At 41.5% G+C, this 17,780-nt stretch overlaps 1 pseudogene; it reads left to right on the top strand.

Annotated features, from left to right (window-relative positions):
- The first annotated feature begins 1,510 nt into the window (after positions 1-1,510).
- LOC123939210 overlaps positions 1,511-17,780 on the top strand; it is a 30,547-nt pseudogene continuing 14,277 nt past the window's right edge.

Genomic DNA, 17,780 nt, shown 5'->3' with positions numbered 1-17,780 from the left:
GAGTAGGATATAGCTAAATAGTAGCATTAGTATCACTGCTAATACAAAATATAGATACCAATTAACAATAAGCATAATCTGCAAGGTCAACATCATACTTGAAGTCAAACACCGAAGTTTTTCCCCTTTCCTCCCCCTAAGAACAGGAACAAAAAAAGTTAAGAGTATCCCCTTACTGCTTCTCATTAATATTATACTTAAGTTTCTGGCCAGAAAAATGGCTGGCGGGGGGAGGGGGGGAGGACATATAAAGAGAGGGAAAGGGTAGCATGGGGGGAGAGAGAAAGAAAGAGAAAACAAAAAATCCAAGGCATTCAGGTTAGAAAGAAGTAAAATTATTTCTATTTGCAGATGGCATAATCTTGTGTAGAGTGAATCCAAAAGGAATTTACTAAACGACTATGGGAACAGACGATTTCAGCAAGGTTGAAAGATACAAGATTGTGTATAAAAATCAGCCGCATTTCTTTAACAGTAAGCAATATGCAAATGAAATTAAGAAAACATCTTGTTGACAGCAGCATTGAAAAAAACAAAATACTTAGGAATAAACTAACCAAAGTATAATACTTGTATATTATGAACTACAAAATGAAGCTACAAAAATTAAAGAAAAAAATGATCTTAAAAGAACGAAGTTGGAGGACTCGTGCTTCCTGATCTCAAACTTACTGTAAAACTAATAATCAGGACAGTGTGGTGCTGGCACGAAGACAACCACCGAAATAGTACTGAGTCTCCAAATAGACTCTTACAGTTATAGGCACTTAATTTTGGTGCCATGATAATTCAAGGGAGGAAAGAATTTTCTTTTCAACAAATGGTTCTAAAATAGACCTACATATCCACATGCGAAAGAATGAAGTTGGACCCCTACCCCCTACGGCCAGTGAGAATGGATTCAAAATGGGTTCTAGACTAGGGGCACCTGGCTGGCTCAGTTGGAACAGCGTGCAACTCTTGACCTTGGGGTTGTGAGTTCAAGCCCCACGTTGGGTGTAGGGAATACGTGAATAAACTTAAAAAATAGGTCATAAAGTTAAATGTAAAAGCTAAAGCTCTAGAATTTTTACAAGGAAACACAGGAGTAAATCTTTGTATCCTATAGTCAGTGGTTAACAGTTTCTTAGACAAGACATGAATCAGGTAAAAAGAGAAATGGGGGAAGAAAGATAAACAAAATCTGGTATGTCCATATAATAGATTATTTACTAATAAAAAGAAATGAAATGCTGATGTATTTCATAACCACAGATGAACTGTGAAAACATTACAGTAAGAAGCCAGAAAATAAAAAGGACCACGTATTAGAATTGGGAAGATGGGGGAGTAGGACCCTAAGCTCACCTCATCCTACGGATACAAACAAATAGAGAACACCCATATTAGCATAAATAACCCAGAAAACGACCCGAAGACTGGAAGAACAAACTCCACTACTAAAGGCAGGGCAGAGGCCACACTGAAGAAGGCAGGAAGGCAGAGATGCAGCCTGGGAACCAAATGGACCATGGCTATCCGAGCTGCAGTGGGAGCCAGTGGCCCGGAGGAGGAAGGAAAACAGACTCAACGGGGAGCCCACAAACGAGGAGGACTGAATCTCTACAGTATTTGCTTGGAAAGTGAGTTCTAAAAACTGGCAGGACTTAAAGCCCGGAATTTTTATTGTTGTTGTTCATAAGTTTTTTTTATTACGTTCAGTTAGCATCATCAGTTTGTGATGTAGTGTTCAATGATTCAGTAGTTGCATGTAACACCCAGTGCTCATCACAACACTGCCCTCCTTAATGCCCATGATCTGGCCTAGAATTTTAGAAGCCAGCAGGCTCAGCTCCCGGAGAGCCCTGACAGCATTCGGAAGTGGAGCCCCCACTCTTAAAGAGACAGCACAACAAACAGCCCCTGCAGATACAGCTTAGAAAGGGCAGTTTGAAAAATGCTAGGGGCAGACAGAAGAGTGATTTGCTCCACTCCGAGTGCTGCCTGGAGAGACAGAGATCATGGGCAGACCCCTCTAGGAAAAAAAAACCAGCTGCCAGGCACCCTCTCCCCTGCTTCACACCCCCATCCCTGGCATACACAAGAGCCACCGGCAGAAACCAGTGTGACACTGGACACTCACTACCGAACTTGCTTGCACCAAGCCCCGCCTCCCATGATTCAGTGGATCCACCCTTCCCCGTCACATTCACCTCAGTCCTGGCATTGTGAGCCCCTCCTTCTAGAACCCAGCACAAGCCCTGCCACCCCATCTCTTGACCCAGGTGTTCTGTAGGACGTTGGTTCTGGCAGCGGTGGGGGCAGGTCTCGTTTTGCAGGCAGACCACCTCACACTTCACTGCCCAAATAGGCAAGCAGAGCCTTTGCATACGACTGGACCGAACAAAAAAGGGGCCAAGACTCAAGAGCAGAGCATGTGCAACACACACAGGAGACACTCTCTGAAGACCAGGACCTGGGGAACAGGGCACACTACACTTCAGAACAATACAGAGCCTCTTCTTCCTAAGGGTATTAAGAGCAAGAGAAGCAGCTGACTTTCTGTGTCTGTGTTAAGCAAGTCAGACAAAATGAAGAGACAAACATCTCCCAAATGAAAAAACAGAACCAAACCACAGCAAGAGATCAAAGTGAAACAAATGTATGTAATAGGCGTGATAGAGAATTTAAAGTAAGGATCATAAGCATACTCCCTGGACTTGAGAAAAGTGTAGACATCATCAGTGAGACCCTTAGCAAAAAGATTAAAAAAAAAAAAAAAATCTGAGATGAGGAACACAATTAATGAAATTAAAAATACACTGGATGGAATCAATTGAAGGCTAGAAGAAGCACAGAAATGAATTAATGACCTAGAAGACAGAGTAATGGAAAGTAATCAAGCTGAGCAAATGAGAGGGAAAAATTATGCAAATTGAGAATAGTCTTGGAGACCTCAGTGACTCCATCAAGCATAATAACATTCAGATTAGAGGAATCCTGAAAAAAGAAAGGGGGGGGCAGGAAAATTGAAGGCATAAACCCAAAAACTTTCCTAATGTGGGGAAGGAAACAGTTATCGGGATCCAGGAGGCATGGAGATCCCCACCCTCTCCCCCTCTGCCCCCTGCCAGTTACTCAGCCCAAGGAGGTCCACACCAAGACATACAGTAATTAAAATGGCAAAAGGTAGTGATAAGGAATTTTTTTAAAAAAAGATTTTACTTATTTGACAGAGATCACAAGTAGGCAGAGAGGCAGGTAGGGAGAGAAGGAAGCAGGCTCCCCGCTGAGCAGAGAGCCCGATGCGGGGCTCGATCCCAGGACCCTGGGATCATGACCTGAGCTGAAGGCAGAGGCTTTAACCCACTGAGCCACCCAGGCGCCCCCCCGATAAAGAATTTTAAAAGCAGCAAAAGACGACTGTTACGTACAAGGCAAACCCCGATAAGGCTATCACTGGATTTTTCAGCAGAAACTTTGCAGGCTGAAAGAAAGTGGTATGATATCTTCAAAGTGCTAAAAGGAAAAAAATCTACAGACAAGAAAACTATCCAGCAAGGCTATCATTCAGATTAGAAGGAGAGCTATAGTTTCTCAGATAAAAGTAAAGTAATTCATGATCACTGAATCAGTCCTACAAGAAATATTAAAGGGGATTCTCTGAGTGGAAAGGAAAGACCATAAGTGAGAGTATGAAAAGTAAAAAAACACAAAGGCAGTAAAAATATTTCTATAAAAATCAGTCATGGGATTATAAAACAGTAGAATGTAAAGCAGGACTCTCTACACCTAGAATGTGAGGAAGAGTTAGGTGACCACCTAAAGTTAGGTGACCATCAACTTCATATAGACAGCTAGATGCATTACACACAAACCTAATGGTAACCACAAATCGAAAACCAGAAGCAGATAAATTTAGATCCTTCTCTCTTTTTTCTTTGCATATCACTCAAGAAAGCCAATAAACGGTCAAAGAGAGCAAGAGAAAGAATCATAGAAAATTTATAGAAACAACCACAAAACAAGTAACAAAATGATCATGAATACATATCTATTGAACGTAAATGTCCTCAACACAGTCATCAAAAGACAGTGACAGCGTGGATTAAAAAACAAGAGCCATCTACATGTTGCCTGTAAGAGACTCCGCAGATTGAAAGTGAGGGGATGGAGAAGTACTTAGTATGCAAATAAATGCCAAAAGAAATCCACCCAAGTAATACTTAGATTAGACAAAATGCTTTTTAAAAAAGGACTGTAACAAGAACTAAAGAAGAACATTACATAATAACAAAGGGGACAATCCCACAAGAGGATATAACAATTTAAATACATATGCACCCAACATGGGAAAACCTAAATACAGCAAACAGTTACTAACAAATATAAAGAAACTAATCAATAGTAATAGTAACATTAGGGGGGTCTCACACCTCATCTACATTGACGAACAGATCAACCAAACACAAAACACAAACAGTGGCTTTGAATACACGGGAACAGATGGATTTACCTGAAATAAAGCAGAGAAAGAGAAATACCATCTAATCTCACCATATGTGGGATTTAAGGAACAAATGAGCAAATGGAAGAGACAGAGAGAAACCAACAGGCTCAACCCTGGAGAAAAACTGATGGTTACCAGATGGGAGGTGGGGGAGGGGTGGGTGAATTGGAGAGGCGGGGTAGAGAATACACTCAGCATGATGAATAAAATGCCTGATATAAAACAAAATAATAAATACCAAGAATTGTGAGGACTCACTGAGAGTGTCTGATCTGGACACACTTGCTGACCTAAATAAATAGCTCCCCAGAGATTTTGAGACCCGTGCCCCAGTGTTGGCCAGGCCATTCCCAGTGGGCAGTGGTGTTAAGCCATACAGAGTTTCAGAGGAAGAAGGGTACCTGTTCCTGCGCTGGCAAGGCTTCTCCTCATGCACCGTGGTGCAAGCCATGTAAGGGTCCCTGGAACACTAGCCCTCAGAGCAGCCCTGCTTTCCTGTTACACTCATGCCGTCATCCACTAGCTACGCACCCCAGCATCAAGGGACCCAAAGCTCTCAGCTGGTACCCAGTTTTACTTGGAAGAACAGACTCCACAGAGAACCAACTTGTAGAAAGGTTCATCTCAACTATATCTGTACTTTATTATTATCTACCCTTTGCCTAGACAACAGTATACTTTATCATTGGTTTGTAGTAGGTAATTTCTTTAATTAGTGGGCTAATTGACATTCTCTTAATCCTATTGGCTTGTGAGATGTTACAGTTATAATTTATAATTCCTGCAGTGAACCTGTGTTATATAATTCTTGGCAAAGACAAAAAAAAAAAAAAAAAAAAAAGAAGACCATGTGTTACGTAATTCCATTTATACGAAATGCCAATAGACAAATTTATAGAAGCAGGAAATAGATTAGTGACTACCTAGGCCTGGCAGGGGTGGTGAGTGGGATGAGAGTTTCTGCTAATTGGAATAGGGCTTCTTTCTGGGGTGGTGAAAGTATTTTAAAAGAAGATTGTGATCATAGTCAAATAACTCTGAATAGGGGCGCTAGGGTGGCTCCGTCGGTTAAGCATCTGCCTCTCAGATCATGATCTCGTGGTCCCAGGATCGAGCCTCACATCGGGCTCTCTGCTCAGTGGGGAGTCTGCTTCTCTCAATCCATCTGCCCCTCTCCCCACTCAATCTCTTTCCCTCAAATAAAATCTTTTAAAAAATTTAAACTTAAAAATTTTTTAAAACTCAGAACACATGAAATGCCATTGAATTTTACATTTTAAATGAGTTCATTTTATGGCATATGAATTATATCTTAAATAAATAAATAAATAAAAAGCTTTATTTTTTGAGAAAGAGAAAATGGGAGGGCAGAAGGGCGGGCAGGGGACTGGGGGAAAGAGAGACTATTAAGCGGGTAGCCCAATGCACGGCTTGATCTCACAATGCTGAGATCATGACCTGAGCTGAAATCAAGAGTCGGATGCTTTACCAACTTAGTCACTCAGGTGCCCCATCGTAAAGCTTTTTAAGAAACACGTAATTGCTTTTAAAATGTTCACCAAATTCAAAAGATGGCTTATGAGTTTCTAGTAATATAAAATTGGGGGTAAATGGTAGAGTAGCCGGGGGACACTGGGCTTGCCTCATCCTTCAAACACAGCTAGATGAACGTCAAATCACTTGGAGCACCTAGGAAGTCGATCTGAGGATTAGGAGAATGATCTGCACAACTACAGTGAGAGCATGTGTTCCTGGGGAGGAGGGCAGAGGCTCAGGGGCTCACACGGTGGTTCATTCTCTGGGTACACACACTGGGAGAGAACGTTCCCTTTCCTGGAGTACATTTGGAAGAGGGTATATTGCTTCTCCAAGGACAAAAGACCTGGCAGGCAACACTGAGCGGATGTTCATGGGCCAGGGACAGAGGCACACGGAGGGCAGGGAACCTGGATGCTGCTTTTCATGGTGCTTCACCATTGACTCTGGGTACCTGTGCAAGCATGCGACTGTTTTTCTGGGACAAAACAACACCAGACACAGCACAACCAGCTCTTCCCCAGAGGAGGGGAATGGGTCTGCACCATGCCAGGTCCTTTAAGATTTGCAGTTTTGAATACCAGCTGCATACGTTCTTGCAGAAGAGCTGCGGTACCAGCGGTGCCGACGGCCCTGGGTACTGACAGGGTGAAGGCAGGGACCCGAGAGAGGCCTAGGACACATGAGCAGAGGTTGTTTGCTTTTCTGTGAGGGCTTCCCAAGCAGCAGTGGGCGTGAGATTCCCCCGTCCGGAGATGAGAGAGTGGGGCAGTGCTATTTTCCCTGCCACCAACAGGGCTGGGCTTCAGTGAGCAACACAGCACCCTCATGGAGGCTGGAACCGCTTACACAGAAACCCTCCCCACTCACCAACGCACCCTGCCTCCATGCCCTGCAGGTGCGTCTTTACTAGGGCCATGTCTGACCGTGAACCAGCGCAGACAGCCTCTCCCCCAGAAGACCCCGTACAGGCACCTCACCTGCACCAAGTCTACTGATCACAGAACGCTCCAAAGCATCTGCTTCAGTTCTGGTGGAAACAGGACCAGTCTTTCTCTCTCTCATCTCTCTCTCTTTCTTTTTTTCTCTTTCTTTCTTTTTCTTTTTAATAACGCTTATAGTTTTTTGTCTGTTTTCTTTTCTCTCTCTTTGGATCAGGTAGCTTCCTTTTTTCCCTTTCCTTTTCTATGGAGTCAGGATTATAGTTGTTTATCTCTTTGTTTTTGTTACTGTTTCTTTTCCTTTTCTCTCTCTCTCTCTTTTTTAAACAGGTCTGTATTTTTTTTAAAGATTTTATTTATTTATTTATTTATTTATTTATTTGGCAGACAGAGATCACAAGAGAGAGGAGGAAACAAGCTCCCCGCTGACCAGAGAGCCCGATGTGGGGCTCGATCCCAGGACCCTGGGATCATAACCTGAGCCAAAGGCAGAGGCTTTAACCCACTGAGCCACCCAGGCACCCCCTTTTTTTAAACAAATCAAAGCACACCTAAAGGCCCAGACACTCTCCATTGCAAGCAAGGAGGAACTCTGCAGAGGACTGACCTGTGGGGAAGAGCAGCCAAACACCAGAACACAACAACACCAGAAACACTTCCCGAAGCATCAGACACTGCACAGTGCATGACCCCTTCTTAGTAGAGCATTACTCTCAGGGGCAAGAAACATAAAATGAGAAGACAGAGGCACTCCTGCCAAAAGAAAGATCAAGAGGAAATCATGGTGAGGGATTTACTCAAAACATAAAAACAATATATCTGAACAAGAATGTATTTTATATTTTTACTTTTTTTTTTTTTTTTTAAGAGAGAGCACATGCAAGCCTGAGCTGGGAAAGAGATGGAGGGGGAGGGAGAGGGACAGTCAGACTCCAAGCTGAGCACAGAGCCAGACATCTTCCCAGCAGAATTCTACCAAACATTTACAGAAGAGTTAATATCTATCCTTCTGAAAATGTTGCAAAAAAATAGAAAAGGAAGGAATACTTCCAAACTCATTCAATGAGGCCACATTACCTCAATCCCAAAACCAAAGACTCCACTAAAACTGAGAATTACAGACCAATATCCCTCATGAACATGGATGCAGAAATTCTCAACAAGATACTAGCAAATCAAATCCAATATAACATTAAAATAATTATTCACCACAATTAAGTAGGATTTATTCCTGTAGGAGTGGTTCAACATCCAACAAATCAGTGTGATACACATTAATAAAAGAAGAGACAAGAACCATATGATCCTTTCAATAGATGCAGAAAAAGCATTTGACAAAATACAGTATCCCTTCTTGATAAAAACCCTCCATCACGTAGGGATACAGGGAATATACCTCAACATCATAAAAGCCATATACAAAAGACCCACAGCGAATACCATCCTCAATGAGGAAAAACTGAGAGCTTTTCCCCTAAGGTCAGGAACACGGCAGGGATGTTCACTCTCACCAGTGTTGGTCAACATGGAACTGGAAGTCCTAGCCTCAATCGGACAACAAAAAGAAATAAAAGGCATCCAAATAGGAAATTGGAAAAGAAGAAATCAAACTTTCACTCTTTGCAGACGACATGATGTTCTGCAGAAAAACCAGAAAGACTTCAAAAAATGGCTAGAGCTGATACAGGAATTCAGCCAAGTGGCAGCGTACAAAAACCAATGCACAGAAGTCAGCTGCATTGCTACACACTAACAATGAAGCAGAAGAAAGAGAAATCAATGAATCAATCCCATTTATGACTGCACCAAAAACCACAAGATACCTAGGAATCAGCCTAACCAGAGGCAAAGAATCTGTACTCTGAAAACTATCGAATGCTTTTGAAAGAAATTGGAGAAGACACAAAGAAATGGAAAACCCTTCCATGCTCATGGACAGGAAGAACAAGTATTGTTAAAATGTTGATACCACTGGAAGCAATCAACACATTCAATGCAGTATCTCTCAAAATTATATCAGCATTTTTCAGAGTTAGAACGAACAATTCTAAAATTTACATGGAACCACAAAAGACCCAGAATAGCCAAAGTCATGTTGAAAAAGGAAAGCAAAGCTAGAGGCATCATGATTTCAGACTTCAAGCTCTATTTCAAAGCTGCAGCCATTAAGACAGGATGGTATTGGCACAAAAACAGACACACAGGTCCATGGAACAGAATAAAGAATCCAGAAAGGGATCCATAACAGAAATGGACCATAACATGGTCAACTAATCTGTGACAAAGCAGGAAAGACTATCCAATGACGACAAAAGGACAGTCTCTTCAATATTTTAGTATATGTGCTGCCGAAGCGAGCACAAGGACAATCTCTTCAATAAATGGTACTGGGAAACTTGGATAGCCAGATGTAGGAGAATGAAACTGGACCATTTTCTTGTACCACACACAAAAAATATATTCAAAATGGATGAAACACCTAAATGTAAGACAGGCGTCCATCAGAATTCTAGAGAACACAGGCAGCAACCTTTTCAATCTTGGCCACAGTAACTTCTTGCTAGACATGTCTCCAAAGGCAAGGGGGACAAAGCAAAATGAACTATTGGGACTTCATCAAGATAAAAAGCTTTGGCACAGCAAAGGAAACAACAAAACTAAAAACAACCTACAGAATGGGAGAAGATATTTGCAAATGACTTATCAGATAAAGGGCTACTAGCCATAATCTATAAGGAACTTATCAAATTCAGTACCCCAAAACCAAATAATCCAGTCAAGAAATGGGCAGAAGACGTGAACGGACAACATACAAATTGTCAACAGACTCATGAAAAAAATGGTCCACATTGTTGGCATCAGGGGAAATACAGATCAAAACCACAAGTAAGTCAGGAAACAACAAATTTTGGCAAGGATATGGAAAAAGGAGAACCCTCTTACACTGCTGGTAGCAATGTAAACTGGTGCAGCGACTCTGGAAAACAGTATGGAGGTTCCTCAAAAAGTTAAAAATAGAGCTACCCTACAGTCCCGCAATTGTACTACTGGGTATTTACCCAGAAGATACAAAACCGTGATCCGAAAGGGCACCTGCACCACAGTGTTTACAGCAGCAATGTCCACAATAGCCAAACTATGGAAAGAGCCCAGATATCCACTGACAGATGAATGGATAAAGAAGATGTGAGAATATATATATAATGGAATATTATGTAGCCATCAAAAAGAATGAAATCTTACCATTTGCAATGCTGTGGATGGAACTACAGGGTATTATGCTGAGCGAACTAAGTCAACCAGAGAAAGACAATTATCCTATGATTTCACTCATGTGAAATTTAAGAAAAAAGCAGAGGCTCATAGGGGAAGGCAGGGAAAAATAAAATAAGACAAAATCAGAGAGGGAGACAAACCACAGAGACTTAATTCTAGGAAACAAACTGAGGGTAGCTGGAGGGGAGGCGGCAGGTGGGGGGGTGGGTGATGGGCATTAAGGAGGGCACTTGACAGAATAAGCACTGGGTGTTGTATGCAACTGACGAATCACTAAACTCTCCCTCTGAAACTGATAATACACTACATGTTAGTTAATTGAATTTAAATAAAATAAAAAAGAAAAGCATCTACCATAGACAAACTCTTGCTCAATAAAGTGTTGCTGTTATTATTAGGGGCAGGGGTCCTGCTTAATTTGTTTTTATAAATTACTCCCTGCACTCTTTATAATTTTATCACTCACTTGATATTCATCAGAAGCTAATTTCTTTGAAGGCACCCAGGAAACATAGTTATTCTTAGCTTTGATGGTGAGGTTGCTGAGGATCAGAAGCATTGGGTTGCTGACACTACTGCTAATTCACCAAGCTCTGCTCAGAACCCAGGCACTTTGACTTTTCGTCCAGAGCTCTTTCACTGCCCCGTACTCCGTATTAGGGAAATCAAGAGGTAGTCGGGAACAGAGAATTGTTCAGGGGAATATACAGAGTGGTTCACGCTCATCCTTTCTGGTGCTTCCATGACCCAGGAAGTGAGGACAGGGTTTCAGTGGGAAAACTGGGAGGTGGGGGGTATACAAATGAGAAATGATGTGGTAAGAACACGGGGTGGTAAGTACAGCCATTATACTACTGGCTACAAGTAGTTTCTGAAACGCTCTTTTTACCAAAACCAAAAAATTATCAGTTACCAATATAAAAATTGTCTAAGAGACACATTTTCAGTGTGTATATCTTAGGAAAAAAAAAAAGATTTTATTTTAGAGCATGCGCCAAGTAGGGGGGGCGTGGGAGAGGGAAAGAATCTCCAGCAGACTCCCCACCTTGGGGCTCGATTCCACAACCCAGGAGCTTATGACCTGAGCTGAAACCAGGGCTCAGAGGCTTACCCAACAGAGCCACCCAGGTGCCCCATAAGAGGGTATTTCTCTGTAATTATGATTATAGCATTTAGTGAATCATTTTTTTTCTTTCCAGGTTTACTGAGGTATAACTGACAAATTTAAAAAGCTGTATATATGGGGTGTACAGTATGATTTAATATATGTACACACCATGGAAGGATTACTACTATCAAGTTTAATATCACATCCATTACTCACATAGTTACCATTGTGTGTGTGTGTGTGTGTGTGTGTGTGTGTGTGGTGAGAGCCCTTAGGATCTACTTTCTAAACAACTTCCATGTTTACAATACAGCATTATTAAGTAAGGTCACCCCGCTAAATGTTAGATCACCAGAACTGATTCATCCCCCAAGCCACATCTGCATAAATGTGCATGAATTCAAATCCAACTATAGTTAATTAACCATTCCCTTGAAAATTTCCATTTTTAGTGAATTACATCCCATCTTCATGGGGCCACTGGGAGGTGATGAAGACAGGAGGGGGAAGTTCTCATGAATGGAAGTAGTGCCTTATGAAATATCAGCCAGAGAGGTCACGTGAGGACACAGAGAAAAAAAAAAAAACCAGTAGTTGATGAGGAAGTAGCCCTTCACAGATCAAAATAGTGTGGTTCCATGATCTTGGACTTCCCAGCTTCCAAAACTGTGAGAAATAAATGTAAGTTAAAAAAAAAAAAATCTTCAATGAACACTCAAACTATTTTGTTCTTGTTACTTGACTTGCATTCTCCCCCTTATGACAGATTCCTTGAAGTGTAATTATTCCATGAAAGAACATGAATATTTATGACTATTGGTACATATAGCCAAGTGACGTTTCCAAAGAGTTGTGTTAATTAACATGATCAGCAATACAGGCAGGAAAATAAGCTTCACAGCATCACTGTACATATTGCATACTGTCACTAAAATCTTGCAAAACAATAAAACAAAAATAAATGAAAAAAATGACAAAAGAGTACCTCATGGATTCCCCTTAAACTCTTCTGATGATTAGTGAACTTCAACATGTTCCTGCATGGTTTTTTTTTTCTTCATTATGAATTGTTTTTCATTGTTTAGAGCAATCCTGTGCATGAAAAGACATTTAGCATTTCTGGCTTCTGGGCAAGAAATAACAATACCACCTTTTAAGTGTTGGTCAATGGGACAACCAAACCTCCCCCACATATTTTCACATACAAGTTTATGAGATACTGACCACTGGCTGTTGATCTAGTCCTGGACCAAATACAGGCCTAAATATCTATTCTAAGCTGCCTTTTTCTTGACTTTTATCATGGTTCCAATATGGCCTTCATGGGCAAGAGGAAGCCTCTTGCCAACAAAGAGTTAATAAGGCACCTCCAAGAAAAGGTGTTATCTTTGTAACTTCACTGACAGGTTTCTCCTCTGACACTTGGAAGAGTTTATCCTTGGATATTAGAACTCCTCATGTCAAAAATAAGCACATAGATCAATGGAACAGAATAGGAAACCCAGAAAAGAAACCATAATTATATGGTCAATTAATCTTTGACAAAGGAGGAAAGAATATCCAATGGGAAAAAGATAGTCTCTTCAATAAATGGTGTTGGGAAGACTGAACAGCTACATGCAAAAGAATGAAACTAGACCACTGTCTTACACCACCCACAAAAATAAACTCAACATGGATTAAAGCTCTAAATGTGAGACCTGAAACCATAAAAATCCTAGAAGAGAGCACAGGTGGTCATTTCTCTGACATCAGTGGTAGCAACTCTTTCCTAGATACGTCTCCTAAGGCAAGGAAATCAATAGCAAAAATAAACTACTGGGACTCCACCAAAATAAAAGGCTTCTGCGGAGTGAAGGAAACAATCAACAAAACTAAAAGGCAACCTACGGAATGGGAGAAGATATATGCAAGTGACATGTCAGATAAAGGGTAAGTATCCAAAGTTTATAAAGAACTTACATGGGAAAAAAAAAAAAGAACTTACATGATGCAACACCAAAAACCCAAATAACCCAATTAAAAAGTGGACAGAAGAATAGACATTTCTCCAAAGAAGACATCCAGATGACCAACAGACACATGAAAAGATGCTCAACATCACTCAGCATCAGGGATAATGCAAGTCAAAATTAGAGTGAGATATCACCTTGCACTTGTAAGAATGGCTGCAATCAGTAACACCAGAAACAAGTGTTGGTTAGGAGGTGCAGAAAAGGGAACCCTCTTGCACCACTAATGGGAATGCAAACTGGTGCAACCCCTGTGGAAGCAGTACAGAGGTTCTGCAGAAAATTAACAGGATTACCATACAATCCAGTAATTGCACTACTATTTACCCCAAAACTACAGAAACACCAATTCAAAGGGATACATGCACCCATATGTTTATTTCAGTCTAACTGAAATAGCCAAATTAGAAAAGCAGCCTAAGTGTCCACTGATAGATGAACAGATAAAGATGATGTGGAAAATCGTCTTTCCATAATCCATTCCATAATGGAATATTATTCTGCCATTAAAAAGTATGAGATCTTGCCATTTGCAAAGACATGGATGGAGCCATAGAGTATTATGCTAAGCAAAATTAGTAGCCAGAGAAAGATAAATACTATAAGATCTCACCTCTTTTGGGGAATTTAGGAAACAAAACAAATGAGCACACTAAAAAAAGAGGGAGAGACCGAGAAAAACCAAGAAACAGACTCTGAACTCTAGAGAACTGATGGTTATCAGAGGGAAGGTGGGTAGGGGATGCATGAAAATAGGGGTTGGGGATTAAAGAATACAGTTACCATGATGAGCACTGAGTAATGTACAGAATTGTGGGATCACTATACTGCACACCTGAAACTAATCTCACACTGGATGTTAACTATAGTGGAATTAAAATTTAAACTTAATAAAAAAAATTTAAAAATTTATTTGACAGAGATCACAAGTAGGCAGAGAGGCAGGCGGCAGTGGGGCGCGGGAGAAGCAGGGTCCCCACTGAGCAGAGAGCCCGATGTGGGACTCGATCCCAGGACCCTGGAATCATGACCTGAGCTGAAGGCAGAGGCTTTAACCCACTGGTTAAAGGCACCCCCACAAATAAAAATTTTTAAAAAGGAACTTTTCCTTGGGTGAAGCTTTGAGCCTCCCGGAGGATGACCGGGTTCAGCCAGAACCTGTTTCTCACTTTTGGCCAAAACATGGTAGCAGAAGACGGACACTCTAGGAGAGGAGGCTGGGAAGGAGAGCAGGGTGGGAGACTGGAGTTCAGGAGACAACCCACACTTTACCTCTAGGCAAAGAATTGCTTAGGCCACCCTGATCTCCAATATGAATGTAATCCTACTATTTCCAAAGCAAACACATTAGAGTCTTCATTACAGTCTTTCCACAGTATATAAACCATTCTGATAATAAGCCATAAAATTCCTTTGTTGGCTTATGCTAACAATTTTTTGGGGCCCTTTTTTCATGGATCCAAGATTCTTTCATAGGATGTCTATCCACTCACATCTACCCTTTTCATCAGAGTTCTCAGGTTGGCCGAACACAGCAAAGGCGCTTCAGGAAAGCATAGATTTTTGTTTCAGCGACTGGACGTCCAGAATTCTTGGATTACAAAAGATTCTATGGCAATGAATTTTAAATTCCAAAATAAAGAATCAGAAAGGACTCATTAAAAAAAAACTACCAGGATTCCTCTTTCAACTTCAGCTTCCATCCTTACAACAGGAAAAAGGAGAATACACTGGAATTCAATGACTTTCCTTAGATTTATCAGAAAATTAAGGTCACAGAGAAAACTGCCACCCCCAAATCTGGGCAATTACACACACACAGGGAATCCTAGCCAAGCTGGGACTGCCTGACCTTGTACTGTATGCACGGTACGGACAGTACAGCCAGTACCGATGGGCACACTTACAGGGCACCTGATGAATCAGGCTGAGTGTGGACTAGACAGAGTGTTAAAAGATCCTGGGAATCAGTCCTTGGGGGGCCTCAGACTTTCACGGATTTTACTTCCAGGACGCCCAACAGGTTCTCCTAGGGAAAAGAGAAAAATCCACTCATGTTTTGGGTATCAGAAGGGGAAAGTAACTGTTTTGAAATATGCTACGGGCTTTCTCCATAACAAAAGCCTACACTGTTAGGGAAATTACTCTACCAGAACTATATATATATATATATATATATATATATATAGAACTATATATATATATTTTAAGGTTTACTTAAATTCCAGTTATTGAACACACAGTGTAATATTAGTTTCAGATGCTCAGTATAGCATTGTATGGTGTTCCATACAACACCTGGCACTCATCACAACACAAACATGCCCCAATCTCCATCACCTGTTTCCAGCATCCTCCCCCCAACCTTCCTACCTGAACCTCATTTGATCTGACCGAAGGGAAATTAGACAACTTCAAACACCTCTAGCTCTCCTGCTTCATGTAAGGGGAGGATAAAAAGCTAAGAAATGTTTCTAGAAGGTCAGAGCAAGATGACAGTGGAGGGGAAAAGAAAATCAGAAAACTGAAGCCTTTAGCATTTACAGCTATAGCAAACAGTAAATGTAACTCCCATGACTCCTCAAGTTGCTATGACCTGAAACATCATGTCTATCTTTCAACACAAACCTATGAAGCTACTGGCAAAGGACACAAAGTCTGAAGAGACAAAGCAAGCATCACAGCCAGACTAGGATAGGACATATTTTGGTATTCTCGGGACTTTAAAATAACTATGACTAACAGGTTAAGGATTCTGATGGAAAAAGTAGGTAACAAGAAAGAACAGATGGCTAATATAAGCAGAGAGATGGAAACATGAAGAATTAAAAGACACCAGAAATAAAAAACCCTGTAAGAGAGATGAACAGAGCTGAAAAAAATAATCAGTGAGCTTTAAGGTAAGTCAGTAGAGATGTTTCAAACTGAAATGCAAAGAGAAAAAAAATTTTTTTAAAAGATGTTATTTATTTATTTGATAGAAAGAGACACAGCGAGAGAGGGAAAACAGGGGAAGTGGGAGAGGAAGAAGCAGGCTCCCCACCAACCTGACTGTCACGGCCAGTGCGACAAATCGACCAGGAACGTGAGGGTAAGAGGATGGTGAAAAGAAGAAGTTCAGAGACAAAGAGATGGGGGCAGGAGGAGCACTGAGGAGGATGTCCGATAGAGCCGACTTTATTCAGGCCAGTGAGGCATTATATAGCCAACAGTAACTATTTTCAACTGGTTACAAAAGAATTTGCTACATGCACAAAAAACCTCAGGACTTCCCCATTACCTACTTCTCAAGGTCTAATTGCAGACCCTCTGGTTTCTTGTGAGAACTAGTGAGAAACGAACGAGGTGCACCTGCAGGCAAGGGCCGATGTTAGTACAATTGTCCCGTATTGATACCAGAAGTAACAGCAAACCTGAAACTGATTTATGAGTTGTGCTGGAACAGCAAGGACCAGTTAACAGTTTATGACCCCGACCAAATTGCTCTCATCTCACTAGTAAACATGTGGGAAGTCACGTAGGCGAGCGCACAACACATAGCACAGACCCTTTCTCAGTGCTACTCAACTTTTCCGTCCTGAGCCTTTTGTTAGGCTATTCGGACTTTAAAGGGGACACAAGTCAGGGCCTGTTTGGTCCTCGTCTCAAGCCTTATCACGGCCTCCCACACCTGACCCTGAGCAGGGAGCCTGATTCCGGGCTTGATCCCAGAGCACTGGGATCATGACCTGAGCCGAAGGCAGACACTTAATGACTGATACACTCAGGTGCCCTGAGGGAAAAAAATTTTTTTTTTTTTAAATTTTTTTAAAGATTTTATTTATTTGACAGAGAGAGATCACAAGTAGATAGAGAGGCAGACGGGGGGAGAGAGAGAGAGAGAGAGAGGGAAGCAGGCTCCCCGCTGAGCAGAGAGCCCGATGTGGGGCTCGATCCCAAGACCCTGAGACCATAACCTGAGCCGAAGGCAGAGGCTTTAACCCACTGAGCCACCCAGGCGCCCCGGAAAAAATTTTTTTAACTGAATAGCTACCCAAAAAATGTTGGACAATTACAAAAATTATAACACTTAGGGGTGCCTGGGTGGTTCAGTGGGTTAAGTGGCTACCTTTGGCTCAGGGCATGATTCCAGGGTCCTGGGATTGAGTCCCAGGTCAGGATCCCTGCTCAGTGGGGAAGCTGCTTCTCTCTCTCCCTGCCCCTCCCCTTCCCTCTCCTCCTGCTCATGCTCAGGTGTTCTCTCTCTCTCTCTCAAATAAATAAATAAAATCTTTTAAAAAAAGTATAACATTCACACAATGCTCCAATTGAGATATGAGGTAACCCAATGGATAAAAAAACAAGAAACATCTTTTTGTTGCCAGAAAGAAACTCAGTTCAAACCTCAAGACATGTATATGCTAAATGTGGCATACCTA

The sequence above is a fragment of the Meles meles genome, chromosome 3, assembly GCF_922984935.1.
Source record: "Meles meles chromosome 3, mMelMel3.1 paternal haplotype, whole genome shotgun sequence".
Taxonomy (NCBI): domain Eukaryota; kingdom Metazoa; phylum Chordata; class Mammalia; order Carnivora; family Mustelidae; genus Meles; species Meles meles.
This window is presented reverse-complemented; position numbering and strand designations above follow the sequence as displayed.